Source organism: Mobula hypostoma, chromosome 3 (genome assembly GCF_963921235.1).
Source record: "Mobula hypostoma chromosome 3, sMobHyp1.1, whole genome shotgun sequence".
Classification (NCBI taxonomy): domain Eukaryota; kingdom Metazoa; phylum Chordata; class Chondrichthyes; order Myliobatiformes; family Myliobatidae; genus Mobula; species Mobula hypostoma.
Window position 1 is genome coordinate 76,886,280 of NC_086099.1, and position 19,492 is coordinate 76,905,771.

Below are 19,492 nucleotides of genomic sequence, written 5' to 3' on the forward strand. Positions count from 1 at the left end.
TTTGGGGCCCTGAATGGTAGTAAGGGAGGAAGTGTAAGGGCATGTGTAGCACTTGTTCCGCTTACACGGATAAGTGCCAGGAGGGAGATCAGTGGGGAGGGATGAGGGGGACAAATGGACAAGGGAGTCGCGTAGGGAGCGATCCCTGCGGAAAGCAGAGGGGGGGGAGGGAAAGATGTGCTTAGTGGTGGGATCCCGTTGGAGGTGGCGGAAGTTACGGAGAATAATATGTTGGACCCGGAGGCTGGTGGGGTGGTAGGTGAGGACCAGGGGAACCCTATTCCTAGTGGGGTGGCGGGAGGATGGAGTGAGAGCAGATGTATGTAAAATGGGGGAGATGCGTTTGAGAGCAGACTTGATAGTGGAGGAAGGGAAGCCCCTTTCTTTAAAAAAGGAAGACATCTCCCTCATCCTGGAATGAAAAGCCTCATCCTGAGAGCAGATGCGGTGGAGATGGAGGAATTGCGAGAAGGAGATGGCATTTTTGCAAGAGACAGGGTGAGAAGAGGAATAGTCCACATAGCTGTGAGAGTCAGTAGGCTAATAGTCCAGATAGCTGTGTTTTGTCTCTGTTAAGGCACTGGGACAGTATCAGGGAGCGTAAAGGGTTACTGTATAGGATAGTTGAGGATGAGAAGCTTGGGGAGTGTTACCAGCTTCTGGTACCCAACAGCTTGAGGAGCAAAGTGTTAGAGCATGTACAGGACTCTATGGGCCATCAAGGCATAGAATATACTCTGCAGTTGTTGAGAAGACAATGTTTTTGGGTGGGAGTACATAAGGATGTGATACGGTGGATCAAAAATTGTCTACGTTGTGTGCTAACTAAGATGCCGCAGCCTAGGATCCATCTCCCCATGAAGTCATTTCTGGCTTTTAGGCCGCTTGAAGTTGTTGCAGTAGATTTCACTGTGTTGGAGCGGGCAACTGATGGGCGTGGGACTGTCTTAGTGGTCACGGATGTCTTCACTAAATTCACCCAAGCATTTCTGACTAGGGATCAAAAGGCGGATACCACAGCCATGGTGCTCTTGAGGGAATGGTTCATGAAGTACGGTGCTCCTGAGAGATTGCGTTCTGACCAGGGCCATAACTTTGAAAGTGAGGTCACAGCAGAGCTTTGCAATCTATACGGGGTAAAGAAAAGCCGTACCACACCTCATCATCCTACTGGCAACGTGCAGTGCAGGCATTTCAACAGGACGATGCATGATTTGTTGCCTCCCGAAAAGAGGCGCAGATGGCCAGAGCACCTACCTGAGTTGGTGTATGCATATAATGCGACACCTCACGCAATGACTGTGTATTCACCTTACTATCTGTTGTTTGGGGTAGATCCCCACTTGCCCGTGGATGCTCTGCTGGGGCAAGAACAGACAGTGGACCAGAAACATGACTGGTTAGCTGTACACGAGAGCCGACTGAGGGATGTGTATGCCAGAGCAAAAGAATACTCTGAACAGAAGGTAGCAGAACGCATTGCCTGGCAGGAAGACAAAGTGTACTGTCCCAAAGTTGATGTAGATGGGCTGGTTTACTTGAGGAACAGAACATTAGGCCGTAATAAGATCCAGGATGCTTGGAACTCAACCGTCTACAGGGTGGTCGAGGTACTGGGCAACACATACACAGTGGAACCTTGGGAGGGTGGGTCTAGCAAGAGGGTGAACAGGGTAGACATCAGGCCCTGTGAGAACTATCTCACTCCAGCTACCCGAAGGAGACTGCAAACTCCAGTAACTCAGGCCAGCTCAACCCTGGGGCATGAATCAGATTCTGAGGATTCAGAGAATGGTGTGATAGTGGTAGAAGATATGTCAGAACAGGAGGTACAGGGTCTTGATCCTAGCATAGATGGGATATCTTCTGAAAGTATGACACCTTCTGGAACTGAGACTGGGGAGCCGACAACTGCTAATGCAGGGGCAGAGGTCGGTAGCCTTCTTGTAGCAGCATCCCACAGGAGTAAACAAGTAAATGCTGGACAGCAACCCAACCCACATCGCGAACTAAGGTCAGTCCTTGATGAGGTCTCCATAAGTCCGGCAGCAGTGTCTGAGATACTGGCTAGTCTCAGTTCAGTTCTCTTTAGAGAAGCAGTTAAGGAGGTTAAAATACCCTTGTAGTGCGCGAGTAATCGAGGATGATTACTTGAATGCAGGGGAGAATGTAACTGGGTGACCATCGGAACTTATTCAGTATCGTTAAAAATGTACTTAGGCAGCCATCCGGATAATGCTAGAATAGTTGTCTGTGCCTTTAAGGGAGACAGTGATGTCAATATGTACGTGCAGGATAGTGGGGAGACCATTTTGCTTTCTGCTGGAGATGTGGTAAGGTGTTGGAATTCGTTTCTCCCAGAGTGTGCTGGGCATGGTGAGGAAAGGTGAGCATTAATTGACAATATCCATGTGAATTCGTTCATGCTTGTTGGCGGATTGAGAATATCGGTAACTTGACATGTTTTACATGTGGATGCTTTAGATTTTCTCGAGTGAATGACTCAACGCTGGATTGCGTGGCTTGGGCAAAGTTCCTCACCAGCCAAGTAGGTCAGTCTTCCTGTAATTTAACTACCAGGCAATATCTTGTAAAAGTTGTGCCAAAGTGTACCTTTTGTCTAACTTTATTGTATCAGGACTGATTGTGCGTGTAACCGCGTAACGTGAAAGTTTAGTCTCTGTTCGGGAGTTCAGCACGTGTGTACATCTTGGATAAGATGTATTCGCTTACATTTTTCGCTGTTATGTATAAGATGCAGGGTGGGTGGGATCCTAATGTTGTTTGTATCGTGTTCCTTCAGGATTGCCACTACCGTATTTGTACTGTATTTGTACCGTATTAGTACCGTATTAGTTCTGGTGTTTTTATACTGCATACGCAATTCTGTCCATACACCAGGATGTGAATCGGAAGTTAAACTGAGATTGCAACAGCAAGAACTGGTTGTAAATTGGTTCGTTTTGTTTCGCGACCCTCTTCTGGCACTTAAACATTGAAAACCCATAAAGGAATTAAAACCTGAAACTGCCTTTGTTGTCCTGAGGGTGTACTTTTCCCCAGGCTACACTAAGATACCTTTTCCCCTTGTAGGCTTGAGCACAAGCTGCTCCAGAAAGCTATCTCATAGACATTCAACAAATTCCCTCTCTTGCAATCTGATACCAACCTCATTTTCCCAATCCCCTTGCATATTGAAGTCCCTAGCTACAATTTTGACATTACCTTTATTACATGCCCTTTCCAGCTCCCTTTGCAATCTCAACTTCACATCTTGGCTACATGTGAAAAATAGTGCTTTTTTTTAATCTCCAATCTTTACGTGAGATTTGTGAACACTATACCTATATTCTTGGGGTGTCGGTATTGTTATCCAGTGTCACCATCTTAAGAGCGTGTGGCTATAAAGTCTCTGATCCCCCTGATGATACCAGGTATAGCACCTCTGTTCCAACACTTCCTTCAAAACCCTGGTGCTCACTGACATTAGAAACATAGAAACATAGAAAACCTACAGCACTATACAGACCCTTCGGCCCCCAAAGCTGTGTGAACATGTCCTTACCTTAGAACTACCTAGGCTTACCCATAGCCCTCTATTTTACTAAGCTCCATGTCATTGTTGATTTTTGTTCAATATGTTACACCCAATGTCACATTCAGCAGTCCCAACACACCCTTTCTTCAAGGTTTCAGGGCGAGGTTTATGTTGCGCTTGGCACTAACAATATTGGAGTCGCCTCCATTCAGGACCCTAAACAATCCTTCCAGATGAGGCAACACTTCACCTCTGAATCTACTGGGGTCATCAATTGTGTCTGGTGCTCCTGATGCAACCTCCTCTACCTTCGTGAGACTCATCATAAATTGGGGGCCACTTTGTTGAGCACCTCCACTCCATCTACCAACAGCAAAATTTCCTGGTGGCAAAACATTCTAATTCCCAATCACATTCCCATTCTGACATGTCAGTCCATGGCCTCCTCTTGTGCCCAAAGGAAGCCACCCTCTGGGTGGAGAAAAACATCTTATATTTAGTCTGGTAGCCTCCGACCTGATGACATGAATATTGATTTCTCTTTCCAGTAAAATTAATCATTCCCGCTCCCTCTTCTTGTACTCCCTACTCTGGCCCCTTACCCCTTCTGAGCTTCCCCTGGTTACCCTCCTCCTTCCCTTTCTCATATGGTCCACCCTCCTCTCCTATCAGACTCCTTCCTCTCTAGCCCTTTATCTTTCCTATCCACCTGGTTTCACCTTCTACATTGTTCTCCTTCCCCTTACCTTCCTTTTTATTCTGTCATCTTCACCCTTCCTTTCCAGTCCCAAAGAAGGGTCTTGGCATGAAATGTCAACTGTTTATTCATTTCCATTGATACTGCCTGACCGGCTGAGTTCCCACAGCATTTTGGGTGTGTTGCTTTGGAGACTCTACTGATGTGTATTGACAATGGAGATGGCATGCTATCCTAGATGCACAGAAAATTCATGGAAATAAGCAGTGTACACAAGCATTTGCATCCTGCCTGAATTTCAATGCACAGATACAATTTAATTGTACTAGGTGATCCCTGGGCCCACTTTCAGGGAATACCCATCCTAATCCGATTATTTTTGTCGACTAACAGGCCAATTTTTTCCCCTGTCATATTGCTTTTTGAATTGCACATAGTAGTCACTATATGAAAAGTGGCTGTAAATTTTCTCTAAGCCAAGAGAATAGTCGTCTGATTTACCAATGATGTAAACTAGAAAGCTGCCTCTTTTCCTGAGGTGGATGTGGGAGAACCTAATCATCTTTGTGGAGTGGGTGGACAGAAGTATTTCTGTTTCTAATAGCTTAATCACCAGTGGGCAGATGAGAAGCTGTGAATCTGCAGTTATTTAAAATGCCGCAGTTATTTAAAGAAGGAACACACTGCAGTATGTGGAAGACTGTAGGACTGACTGGCAGTAGAAAGATCAACGTTAGCAAAAAGCAGCAGAACGAGCCCCAGATTTTTCAATGTGGACATGCAGCTAATGGAAATAATTTCAATGTGGGTTGTCCTCAAGGAGAGGATAGAAGGAAGACCATGATGACATAAGAGGAGGTATTACAGTCAGTACTCCTCTTGTGTACAAAATGTAAAAATGCTGATGGTGAAGCTGCTCAAGATGAGCAAAGGTGCAAATTCCCTTACACGTACAGTTGTGTGATAGATATGATTCAATGCCACAGAAACAAATGCAAGAAAAATAAATAGGTAAATATCAAGACTTAGGTACTGAAAGAAAGCTGCAATAACATTTCACACTCTGTATTCCCATATTCTCCTTATTTTCCTCTGACATGCTGACACCCAGGAACTTGAAGCTGCTCACTTTTTCTACAGAGAGCTAATCCATCTCACCCCTGTGCACATTTACATTAATCCATTTTTGTTTTCCCTTCATCTCATTAACTCTCTTCAGAATCTAACCTATATAGTTTACTGTGGTTAACTAACCAAAAACCTACATGTCTTTGAAAGTGAGAGGACACCAGAGTACTCAGTTGAAATCCATGTGGTCACAGGGAGAATATATAAACTTTATATTAACAGCACCTGAGGTCAGGATTGAACTCGTATTGTTGGAACTGTGGGGCAGCACTTCCTCTTGGGGTGCCACAGTGCTGACACAAATGCTGTTTTCTCTTACAGTTGCTGCCTGACCTGCTGAATCAACTAGGCACGCAGTCATGAAAGGAGCACCTATTGATCATGTATGTGTTCGGTGCAACAGAGGTGTTTCTGTTACTGCGGACAAATCATTTACTTATTTATGTGTACCTGCCTCTGCAGGGCAATCTGGAGAATATGGCAGCAAATAAGAACTAAGAGAAGTAAGTTCCAATGTCAGAACGAGGCAGATCTAAATGGTTCAGTGGAGAACTTGTGGAAGATGCTTAAAAAACAACTTTACTGTAATTCATGGGGCTAAATAGTCAATGATTCCTTTGCACTCTGTCACTTTTGAATGTTGCTGAACACACATCCAATCCAGCGGCATGGCAGAGTTTTACTGGGGTCCCTTTTCACTGTACTGGGGAATACATACCTTCAATCTTTGATGTGGGTTACGGCTTGAATTAACTATTTGGGCTCAATCGTGTCAGCAATATGGTTACTGAGCCATATTCTTCTGGCATTGTCATATGTTGGAAATGACAGTGTGATATGCATCCCCCTTGGTTTCGGAGGTACCTAATAAAATAGTCACTGAGTGTGAGATAAAAGAGAATTCAACTCACATTTTGTGTTGTTCGTTGTGAGTTATCATATTCAAGAAAGAAAGAACATTGAATAAAATTAAATAGGTAGCACAAAATACTTTGGGCTAAACAATTCTTATCTTCTCATTTATTATTTGTAAGACTGGAAAGTTAGCAGATAGATTAGAAATTTCAAACACTGTTCCTATTATTTACTCTATGTCTTTACAAAGAAGTCAGCAGCACTATTTTCAACATTTGCCACATTGTTTTACTTGAAAATTACAGATTATCTGCTACAGTAAATGAGGTACATAGGTGTAGTTTGTTGCCAAACTTGACAATGATGCAGAACCAAATGAATAGTTTTGAAAACTCCACAAGCAGCTTATCTTTCATAGTTCAACACCACCACATATTCTTGTGGTTATATTCTTCCTCTCTATATATATATATATAACACATGCATATTTATCTTAAAAACTTTAGCTAAGAAGAAGGCTGTAACCTGCCTCAGTGACTGTCATCCAGTAGCACTTACACCCACTGTGATAAAGTATCTTGAGAGGTTGTTGATGAAACATATTCTGTAATTTTTCTCGGCGGTTGATCGGGACAGGACTGCGCAAGCGCGTGTAAGTCAGTCCGTGAGTCAGCGGGAGTAATTAAAAAAGAGCAGTTTGACGGTGCTTGCGACGGAGTAGAGGGAGACAGAGTAGGAAGGCTTTGTCTCAAGAGGCTTCGGCGAGCAGAGGCTGAGGATGAGCTTCGCTCCAAGAGAGGTAAGGCCGGGTAAGTTCCTTTAAAATGAGAACGGTCTGCAGCGGTATTTTATTTGAAGCAAGGAAGGCGGTGAGGCTGTAGCATATTGGGTAGGTCATGACAGCTGAGATCGGCCCCATGGTTTGTTCATCCTGCAGCATGTGGGAAATCAGGGATACTTCCAGTGTTCCTGACGACTATGTGTGTGGGAAATGTGTCCAGCTGCAGCTCTTGGCAGACCGCATTGAGCAGCTGGAGCTACGACTGGATTCATACTGGAGCATCCGCGATGCTGAGAAAATCGTGAATAGCACATTCAGTGAGTTGGCCACACTGCAGGTAAAGGCTACATAGGCAGAAAGGGAATGGGTGGCCACTAAACAACGTAGCAGTAGGCAGGTAGTGCAGGAATCCCCTGAGGTCATCTCCCTCCTAAACAGATATACTGTTTTGGGTACTGTTGGGGGAGATGTCTCATCAGGGGAAGGCAGCAGCAGCCCAGTTCATGGCACCATAGGTGGCTCTGCGGCACAGGAGGGAAGGAAAAGGAGTGGGAGAGCTATAGTGATAGGGGATTCAATTGTAAGGGGAATAGATAGGTGTTTCTGCGGCTGCCAATGAGACTCCAGGAGGGTATGTTGCCTCCCTGGTGCAAGGGTCAAGGATGTCCCTGAGCGGCTGCAGAAAATTCTGGAGTGGGAAGGTGAACAGCCAGTGGTCGTGGTGCACATAGGTACCAACGATATAGGAAAAAAAATAGGTTGAGGTCCTACAAGGTGAATTTAGGGAGTTAGGAGATAAACTAAAAAGTAGGACCACAAAGGTAATAATCTCTGGGTTACTACCAGGGCCACATGCGAGTCAGAGGAGAAATAGGAAGATATATCAGATGTATACATGGCTCGAAAAATGGTGCAAGGTGGAGGGATTCAAATTTCTGGGGCATTGGAACCAGTTCTGGAGGAGGTGGGACCGATACAAACAGGACGATCTACACTGGGCTGGACTGCAACCAATGTCCTAGGGGGAGCGTTTGCTACTGTTGTTCAGGAGGATTTAAACTAATGTGGCAGGGGGATGGGAACAAGTGCAGAGAGACAGAGGGGTGTAAAATGAGGGTAGAAGCAAAAAGTAGTAAGGTGAAAAGTAAAAGTGGCAGGCTGGCAAATCCAGGGCAAAAATCAAAAAGGGCCACTTTTCAACATAATTGTATAAGGTCTAAGAGTGTTTTAAAAGCAAACCTGAAGGCTTTGTGTGTCAATGCAAGGAGCATTCTTAACGAGGTGGATGAATTAAAAGTGCAGATTGTTATTAATGAATATGAAATAGTTGGGATCACAGAGACATGGCTCCAGGGTGACCAAGGATGTGAGCTCAACATTCAGGGATATTCAATATTCAGGAGGGATAGACATGAAAGAAAAGGAGGTGGGGTAGCATTGCTGGTTAGAGAGGAGATTAACGCAATAGAAAGGAAGGACATTAGCCGGGAGGATGTGGAATCAATATGGGTAGAGCTGCGTAACACTAAGGAGCAGAAAAAGCTGGTGGGAGTTGTGTACAGGCCACCTAACAGTAGTAGTGAGGTTGGGGATGGCATTAAACAGGAAATTAGAAATACATGCAATAAAGGAACAGCAGTTATAATGGGTGACTTTAATCTACACATAGATTGGGTGAACCAAATTGGTAAGGGTGCTGAGGAAGAGGATTTCTTGGAATGTATGCGGGATGGTTTTCTGAACCAACATGTCGAGGAACCAACTAAAGAGCAGGCCATTCTAGACTGGGTATTGAGCAATGAGGAAGGGTTAATTAGCAACCTTGTTGTGAGAGGCCCCTTGGATAAGAGTGACCATAATATGGTGGAATTCTTCATTAAGATGGAGAGTGATATAGTTAATTCAGAAACAAAGGTTCTGAACTTAAAGCAGGGTAACTTTGAAGGTATGAGACGTGAATTAGCAAAGATAGACTGGCAAATGATACTTAAAAGGTTGACGGTAGATATGCAATGGCAAGCATTTAAAGATCGCATGGATGAACTACAACAGTTGTTCATCCCAGTTTGGCAAAAGAATAAACCAGGGAAGGTAGTGCACCCGTGGCTGACAAGGGAAATTAGGGATAGTATCAATTCCAAAGAAGAAACACACAAATTAACCAGAAAAAGCGGCTCACCTGAGGACTGGGAGAAATTCGGAGTCCAGCAGAGGAGGACAAAGGGCTTAATTAGGAAAGGGAAAAACAATTATGAGAGAAAACTGGCAGGGAACATAAAAACTGACTGCAAAAAGCTTTTATAGATATGTAAAAAGAAAAAAACTGGTAAAGACAAATGGAGGTCCCTTACGGTCAGAAACAGGTGAATTGATTATGGCAAACAAGGACATGGCAGACCAATTGAATAACTACTTTGGTTCTGTCTTCACTAAGGACGACATAAATAGTCTTCCAGAAATAGTAGGGGATAGAGGGTCCAGTGAGATGGAGGAACTGAGGGAAATACATGTTAGTAGGGAAGTGGTGTTAGATAAATTGAAGGGATTGAAGGCAGATAAATCCCCAGGGCCAGATGGTCTGCATCCCAGAGTGCTTAAGGAAGTAGCCCAAGAAATAATGGATGCATTAGTGATAATTTTTCAAAACTTTTTATATTCTGGATTAGTTCCTGAGGATTGGAGGGTGGCTAATGTAACCCCGCTTTTTAAAAAAGGAGGGAGAGAGAAACCGGGGAATTATAGACCGATCAGCCTAACATCGGTGGTGGGGAAAATGCTAGAGTCAGTTATCAAAGATGTGATAACAGCACATTTGGAAAGTGGTGAAATCATCGGACAAAGTCAGCATGGACTTTTGAAAGGAAAATCAAATCTGACGAATCTCATAGAATTTTTTGAGGATGTAACTAGTAGAGTGGATAGGGGAGAACCAGCGGATGTGGTATACTTGGATTTTCAAAAGGCTTTTGACAAGGTCCCACACAGGAGATTAGTGTGCAAACTTAAAGCACACAGTATTGGGGGTATGGTATTGATGTGGATAGAGAATTGGTTGGCAGACAGGAAGCAAAGAGTGGGAATAAATGGGACCTTTTCAGAATGGTAGGCAGTGACTAGTGGGGTACCACAAGACTCAGTGCTGGGACCCCAGTTGTTTACAATATATATTAATGACTTAGATGAGGGAATTAAGTGCAGCATCTCCAAGTTTGCGGAGGACACAAAGCTGGGCGGCAGTGTTCGCTGTGAGGAGGATGCTAAGAGGATGCAGGGTGACTTGGATAGGTTAGGTGAGCGGGCAAATTCATGGCAGATGCAGTTTAATGTGGATAAATGTGAGGTTATCCACTTTGGTGGCAAAAACAGGAAAACAGATTATTATCTGAATGGTGGCCGATTAGGAAAAGGGGAGGTGCAATGAGACCTGGGTGTCATTATACACCAGTCATTGAAAGTGGCATGCAGGTACAGCAAGCGGTGAAAAAGGCGAATGGTATGCTGGCATTCATAGCAAGAGGATCCGAGTACAGGAGCAGGGAGGTACTACTGCATTTGTACAAGGGATTGGTGAGACCACACCTGGAGTATTGTGTGCAGTTTTGGTCCCCTAATCTGAGGAAAGACATTCTTGCCATAGAGGGAGTACAAAGAAGGTTCACCAGATTGATTCCTGGTATGGCAGGACTTTCATATGATGAAAGACTGGATCGACTAGGCTTATACTCGCTGAAATTTAGAAGATTGAGGGGGAATCTTATTGAAACATATAAAATCCTAAAAGGATTGAACATGCTAGATGCAGGAAGATTGTTCCCAATGTTGGGGAAGTCCAGAACGAGGGGTCACAGTTTAAGGATAAAGGGGAAGCCTTTTAGGACCGAGATGAGGAAAAATTTCTTCACACAGAGAGTGGTGAATCTGTGGAATTCTCTGCCACAGGAAACAGTTGAGGCCAGTTCATTGGCTATATTTAAGAGGGAGTTAGATATGGCCCTTGTGGCTAAAGGGATTAGGGGGTATGGAGGGAAGGCAGGTACAGAGTTCTGAGTTGGATGATCAGCCATGATCATACTGAATCGCGGTGCAGGCTCGAAGGGCCGAATGGCCTACTCCTGCACCTATTTTCTATGTTTCTATGTTTCTATATCAACTCTTACCTGAGAAACATTTCAACTCCTACCTTGTATCCACTCCAATTTGCCTACCGGCATGACGTCCACAGCAGACACCATTTCATTGGCTGTTCTCTCAAACATGGAACATTTGGACAGCAAAGGTGCATACATCAGGATGCTTTTTATGATTACAGCTTGGCACTCAGAATTATCATCCCCTCAAATCTAATCAATAAGCTTCAAGATGTTGGCCTCAATACCACCTTGTGCAACTGGATCCTCACTTGCAGATCCCAATCAATTTGAATTTGCAACAACATCGCGTCCACAATCTCCATCAGAGCATTTGCACTACAAGTCTATGTGCTTAGCCCCCTGCTCTACTTGCTTTACACATGACTGTGTGGCTAGGCATGGCTCCAATGCTGTATTTAAGTTTGCTGATGACCAAACCAAAGGTGGTAACAAATCAGCATATAGGAGGGAAATTGTAAATCTGGCTGAGTGGTGCCACAGCAACAACCTCACATGTGATGTCACCAAGACCAAGGAGCTGGGGAATTCCGCTGGGGGAGATCGGAGGTTTATGAACCATTCCTCATCAGGAGACCAGAGGTGGAGATGGTCTAGAACTCTAAATTTCTTTATGTTATCATTTCAGGGGATTTGCCCTGGGCCCAACTTGTAAGGACAATTGTAGATAGATAGATAGATACTGAAGGAAATTACAGTGTCACAGTAGCAATACAAGTGCACAGATATTTAACTATGCAAATATTAGAAGAGAAGTAAGAAAGAATAAAAAAAATAGTTACCTCAAGCATTCTTGCGGGAGGGGATCATCACTTCCCCAGCTATAGGTTGGCTCATTATAGAGCCTAATGGCTAAGGGCAAAAATGACCTCATATAGTGCTCTTTGGAGCAGTGCAGTTGTCTTAGTCTGGTACTAAATGTGCTCGTCTGTTCAACCAAGGTGTCATGCAGAGGGAGAGACGCATTTTCCAGAATTGCTAGGACTTTCTATAGGGACCTTTGTTCTACCACAGCCTGTAGTGTGTCCTGTAACAGACTCTTATGACCCCAGCCTTTCTAATCGGTTTATTGAGCCTGTTGGCATCACCCATATGATGCCATTGCCCCAGCACACCACCACAAAGAAGATTTTACTGGCAATAACAGACTAGTAGAACACATGAAGGAGAGGCCTTCATACTTCAAAAGACCTCAGTCTCCTCAGGAAGTAGAGGTGACTCTGGCCCTTCTTGTACCCAGCCTCTGTGTTGGTGCACCCCAGATACTTGTAGGTCCTCAACACATCCACATCCTCACCCACAATAGTAACAGGGAGCAGTGCAGGCTTAGTCCTCCCAATGTCCATCACCATCTCCTGATGTTAAGATGCAGATGATTTAGCTTGCACCATTTGACAAAGTCCTCCACCAGGGCTCTGACTTCATCCACCCATCTTCCCTTTATACATCTAACTATTGCTGAATATTCAGAGAACTTCTACAGATGAAATGACTCATGTCATTATGAAGAAAGTGCTTGCTTAGAAGTTAGTGAAGATTCAGCATGACATCTAAAAGGACAAATTTCTAAAGATGGTGAGTATATTGACTGGCTGCAGCACAACCTGGTATGGAAACACCAATGCCCTTGAATGGAAAATCCTACAAAAGTAGTGCATATGGCCCAGTCGATTAAGGGTAAAGCCCTTGCCACCAGTGAGCACATCTAAACAGAGCATTGTCACAGGAAAACAGTATCCACCATCAAGGACCCCCACCACCAAGGCCATGTTTTATTTTGAATACCGCCATCAGGAAGAAGGTAAAGTAGCCTCAGGAGGCTGATCACCAGGTTCAGGAACAGTTATTACCCATCAGCCAGCAGGATCTTGGACTGGGGGGATAATTCCCTCAAATTTTCCCTCAAATTCCCTCACCTCATCACGGAACTGTTCCCACAACCTAAGGACTCACTTTCAAGGACTCTTCATCTCATGTTCTCAATACTTATTGCTTATTTATTTATTATTATTATTATTTCCTTATTTTCCTTTGGTATTTGCCTATTTGTTGTCTTTTGCACACTGGTTGTTTGTATATACCGTTGGATTTGGTCTTTCATTGATTCTATTATGTTGCTTGGATTGACTGAGCATGCCCACTAGAAAACAAATCTCAGGTTTGTTTATGGTGATATATAATGTATGTACTTTGATGATGAATTTTCTTTGAATTTTGTTTGCTTTCTGTTAGTTCATTGAGTTTTCTTGGGTGAGTTTCCTAAGGGATGAACTTCATCTAAAGTTTGTCATAATTCGCTTACTTTGAAAATTATAGAAATGGAACAGGAAAAATCCTGTGAAATGTCATTTGTTTGGTGGTCACTTAAATAGGGCTAGCCATGATGATCCAAATATGATTACTAAAATACAGTATTCTTTATGTATGTAGCAGATATCTGCATTTGCATTGCAAAGAAAAATAATCTTTTTAGTCATGAAAAGCTTAAACCATTGTAGATAAATTTTGTGCTTTGAGCCCTGCACGTTGAAATGTAACCAAGAAATGATTAGTTGCCCCAATGGTTCATTGTGAGATGTCCACAGAGATTATAATTATATTTTAAATAAAGGTTAATATGTATATTATCAACTAATGTCCTCCAGTTTTGAAAAGAAGAGAAGCTAATAGACTGCCAAGTGAGGGTATTTATTGAACTGGTTTTCTTTCAGCATGTATTACTATTCAAATATGGAGTATATGCAGATTAGATGCAAATACATTCAAAAGACTTATAAACAATGTTGAAATGGAGATGGTTCTGGTTTTGTCTGTACTGTGAGTGGCAGATAGATACAGATGTGTGTTTTGCTTTGTAATGAAATACTGATATGCAAACACTGAGGGGGAATCGTTAAAAGGTAGATTTGAGGGAAGCAAATTGCAAATCTATGGTGAAAAACACGAAGTAAAGGTGAAATTTAACACAATATCACCTTCCTTCAAAAGCAACAGGACTATTAAATCCCAAAAAAGGTGACCAGAGTGCATCAACAGTTCTGACATAAGTTGGTTGGCAATTGTAGCAGGCATAAATTGAATTCTTCTTCACTTTCTCTTGGATTCTTGTTTAGTGAGTTCTAAGATTAATGATAAGGCCAATGTGGCTTTTGCAGTGGTTGTGCTATTAGGAGGTGATTGGAAAATACCTGACTATCTCATTTTTGATGGCAAAGCTTACTCCACAAAGAAGACTTTCCTCTTCCAAAGAAGATGAAATGATTGCTTCGCTCTCAAAATTGCTCATATCTTACTGTCTTTCTCTGGGTGGTGATGCTAATGTTAAAGGTTCTGAACTCAGAATACTCAGATTTGTCCATGTGAGTTTTGACTTTCCACAGTCCAAAACTCACATATATAGAGAGAAAGCTGACTGCATGATTATTCTTATGGGCTGGTCATTGAAATTCATTCCTTAAGGAAGAATGCTAAGTACACAACTCATGATATCAGTCAGAGGGAAATATTGATTTGATGACATATTGAAACTCAACAAAATAGCTAATAATCTCTCTTAAACACACACTAACATGTGAAGGCTGCAGTGAAAGATCTACTAATAAAGCTAAGGAATCAGCAGTTACTTGCTGGCTAGTTGCTAACTTTGTTCTTAGAGTGGTTATAATTCCCTCTAAATTTGGTGTTTTGAAGTCAGCTTGCAGAAGTCCAACAAAAATGATTTGTAGCAGTTGACAGGGCTCTTTAATAGATTTTTTGAGATTCTCCAGTGTACATACTGAATGTAACTGCAACTATTCAAAGGGAACCCTCAACATTTCATTTTCTCTTATCATGACATATGAGTGGGTCATGACTTTACCCATATTTCAGTACTGCAACTGATGGCACCTCCATCAAAGAGTTATATTTTCAACTGTCTTCTTAACAAGAACCAAGATTCCTCTCCCAAAACTTTGATGTGGTATTTGGTCATACACAGCACACCATACTAGGTCAGTGCTTAACATGCTAGTTTCCTTCTTGTTCTCTCAATTTGCTTGATGACAAGCATTTTAACCACTATGACAGATCTAGTGGCCACTGGGTACATTGCTGACTCGATGGCTGATAACTTCAGTTCACAAGTGGTGCGCCCAACATGCTCATCATACAAGATTTACTTCAGTTGATATACACACAGAGGCCATTTTATTAGATACCTCCTGTACCAAATAAAGTGATCACTGAGTGTATGTTAATGTTCTTCTTCTACTGTAGCCACCCACTTCAAGATTCAACATGCTCTGTGTTCAGGGATGCTCTGAACACCACTGTTATGTGTGGTTACTTGAGTTACCAATGCCTTCCTGTCAGCTTGAACCAACCTGGCCATTCTCCTCCGATCTCCTTCGTTAATAATGCATTTCCACACACAAAACTGTTGTTCACTGGACAGTATAGAGGTTTTAATCATTACCATAAACACTAACTTCAAGAACAGTAGAAGAATATTCTCATGGTAATTGGAAGTAACACTGTGGAACAACACTGCACAAGCTGTTCTCCCACATTTATATAAAATAGTAATATAATCCCAATGTACAGCAATAGCTAACTACACCAAGATAGTAAAGAAATGGTCTCCAGAGGCCATCAAGGTCTTGAAGGGCTGCTTTGAGGTTACTGACTGGAAAATGCTTTGTGACCTATATAGCGAGGACGTTAACGGATTTACTGATTTTATCACTGGCTACGTCAACTTCTGTATGGACAATACCATCAAGGACTGTTTGCCACTTCCCTAACAACAAACCATGTGTCACCAGTAATCTGCAGGCTCTTCTCAACCACAAAAAAAGATCCTTTAGATCAGGAGGCAGGGAGGAATTGAAACATGAGCAGAGGGAGCGTAAGGAGAAGATCAAGGCGGTTAAGAGAATACAGGAGAGAGCTGAAGAACAAACTTGGCCAGAGTACCACACATGTGGTATAGAGAGGCATGAAGAACATCACTGGCTTCAATCAGCCTAGCTGAAGAGCGTCAGAATGCCGCCGTGAATGGGCTAATGAGTTAAACCAATTCTTCAGTAGGCCTGGCGATTGCCCTTCTATTCACATCCCACTCAGCACAACAGTTCAGGTTCTGAGGCTCCTAGTACTCCTTCAGTAGCAACACCTCACTCCTCTCTCTTTTCCCTTCCAGTTCAACATGTGGATGAACAACGCCGGCTACCACTGTCTACACCCATTCTTTCACACACCTCCACATGCCAGCTGCTACCTTACCGATTTTCACCTTCCACCAGTTCCGCAGTCATCATGAACTCACCTTCACTCTTGAGTAGGTGAGAGAGGTTCTGGGGAAACTCAGACATGGCAGAGCATCGGGACTGGATGGTGTGAACCCCAAGGCCCTGAAGGAATTTGCTGAGCAGCTGTGTGGATTTGTCCAGCACATTTTCAATCTGTGTCTCAGCCTAGAAAGAGTCCTGATTGTGTGGAAAACATTATGTGTGGTCCCCGTACCCAGGAAAAGCCAGCTGAAAGTCTGGAATGACTACCGACTAGTGGCCCGGTTCTGACACATCGTGAAGACCCTAGAGAGGCTGGTCCTGCCTCACCTCCGACTCATGGTCAGATCAGCCCTCAATCCCCTGCAGTTAACATACCAGAAGCACACTGGAGTTGACAATGCTGTCATCTAACTGCCAAATAGAGCCTACTCCCATTTGGATATTTTTTAAATTATTTTTTATTTCTCTTCTAATATTTGTATATTTCTATATCTATGCACTTGCAATGCTACTGTGACACTGTAAATTCCTTTGCGTTCAATAAAGTATCTATCTAACTATCCATCTTAAGCATCTGAGAACAAAGTGCAAAAAAAAAGATGGAGGATGTAGAAGGTTAAGTGGAAGAGGAAGAAATGGTGATAGTGATAAGACAACCTAAATCAATTACTTTATGCCCTATTTGAGCAGGAAGGAATCATCAATGTGTAGTTTCATACATTGCCTATAAAAAGTATTCAACCCCCTTGTAAGTTTACATGTTTTATTACTGCACAACATTGAATCACAATGGATTTAATTTGGCTTTTTTTGACACTGATCAACAGAAAAACTCTTCTGTGTCACAGAGAAAAATGATCTCTACAGTGCAACCTAAATTAGTTACAAATATAAAACACAAAACAATTGATTGCATAAGTATTCACCCTCTTCAAGTCAGTATTTAGTAGATGCACCTTTGGCAGCAATTGCAGCCTTGAGTCTATGTGGATAGGTATCTCTCAGCTTTATACATCTGGGCACTGCAATTTTCCCCCATTTTTCTTTACAAAACTGCTCAAGCTGTGTCAGATTGCATGGGGATCATGAGTGAACAGTCCTTTTCAAGCCCAGCCACAAGTTCTCCATTGGGTTGAGGTCTGGACACTGACTTGGCCACTCCAGACATTGGCTTTGCTGTTTTTAAGCTATTCCTGTGTAGCTTTGTGTAACTTCTGTGTAGTGCTTGACTTAACTCATGTGACTGCTCGCCACACTCTTTATGAGAAAAGCTACTTACATAGTATTATATTAGGTGCTAGTAGGCCTTCTGAGGCTATAGGTATTGGATGGAGGCAGTGAATAGAAAATGCACACTTCTGTAAGTAAGTTTTGTTTATTAAAAAAAAGTTATACAAAATATTTACATGAGTAAGAACAATTCAAAATTCCAATATTCTATCTTAGGTTCACATTCAGTAACTTATCAAAGTTTTTGCAAAAATAATGAGTTCTTGCAGAAAATCAAATTCACATCCTTCGAATGAAATATAAACTTATACATCCAATCGTATTAAATCTAATATGTCATTAAACATTTCGTCCCCGCGTTGGTTCTTCGATCTTGACTGGCACACCATCTTGTTTCTTGGTTTGTTGAATGAAATAATTGATCATCCATGAAAAGTTGATTCACAATACTTAAACAAAAAAAAACCTGACCTCTATACAACAGGACTACAATCCATAAGTTCTTATATACATTCTATTTTCAACTCAATATCACATTGTCATTTCCAAACATTTCTCAGTTACAATAGACAATTGGTGCAGAAGTAGACCATTCGGCCCTTCGAGCCTGCACCGCCATTCTGAGATCATGGCTGATCATCTACTATCAATACCCGGTTCCTGCCTTGTCCCCATAACCCTTGATTCCCCTATCCATAAGATACCTATCTAGCTCCTTCTTGAAAGCATCCAGAGAATTGGCCTCCACTGCCTTCTGAGGCAGCGCATTCCACACCTCCACAACTCTCTGGAAGAAGAAGTTCCTCCTCAACTCTGTCCTAAATGACCTACCCCTTATTCTTAAACCATGCCCTCTGGTACTGGACACTCCCAGCATCCAGAACATATTTCCTGCCTCTATCTTGTCCAATCCCTTAATAATCTTATATGTCTCATTCAGATCCCCCCTCAATCTCCTTAATTCCAGCGTGTACAAGGCCAATCTCTCTAATCTCTCTGTGTAAGACAGTCCGGACATCCCAGGAATTAACCTAGTGAACCTACGCTGCACCTCCTCCACAGCCAGGATGTCCTTCCTTAACCGTGGAGACCAAAACTGCACACAATGCTCCAGGTGTGGTCTCACCAGGGCCCTGTACAAATGCAAAAGAAATCCCTTGCTCTTGTACTCAATTCCCTTTGTAATAAAGGCCAACATTCCATTAGCCTTCTCCACTGCCTGCTGCACTTGCTCATTCACCTTCAGAGACTGATGAACAAGTACTCCTAGATCTCTTTGTATTTCTCCCTTACCTAACTCCACACCGTTCAGATAATAATCTGCCCTCCTGTTCTTGCTCCCAAAGTGAATAACCTCACACTTATTCACATTAAGCGCCATGTGCCAAGTTTCTGCCCACTCACCCAGCCTATCCAAGTCACCTTGAATTCTCCTAACATCCTCATCACATGTCACACTGCCACCTAGCTTAGTATCATCAGCAAACTTGCTGATGTTATTCACAATGCCTTCCTCTAAATCATTGACGTAAATCGTAAACAGCTGTGGTCCCAATACCGAGCCCTGTGGCACCCCACTAGTCACCACCTCCCATTCCGAGAAACACCCGAACATATTTCAGACACAAATTATACACTCAAAACAGTAAAAGTGTTTTAACTTATCAAATCCCTTGGTATGGTTTAATAGAATTAATTCATGGTTACATGTAGAGATCTTGAACATTCATCTCTGCTGATAGCATCTGGCTATAGTTGCTGTTCATTGTAGCCATAGCTTTGATAATATTTTTATTGCTATTGTCTCTCCTCCAGGGGTTTCACCCTGAAGTTTTCACATGT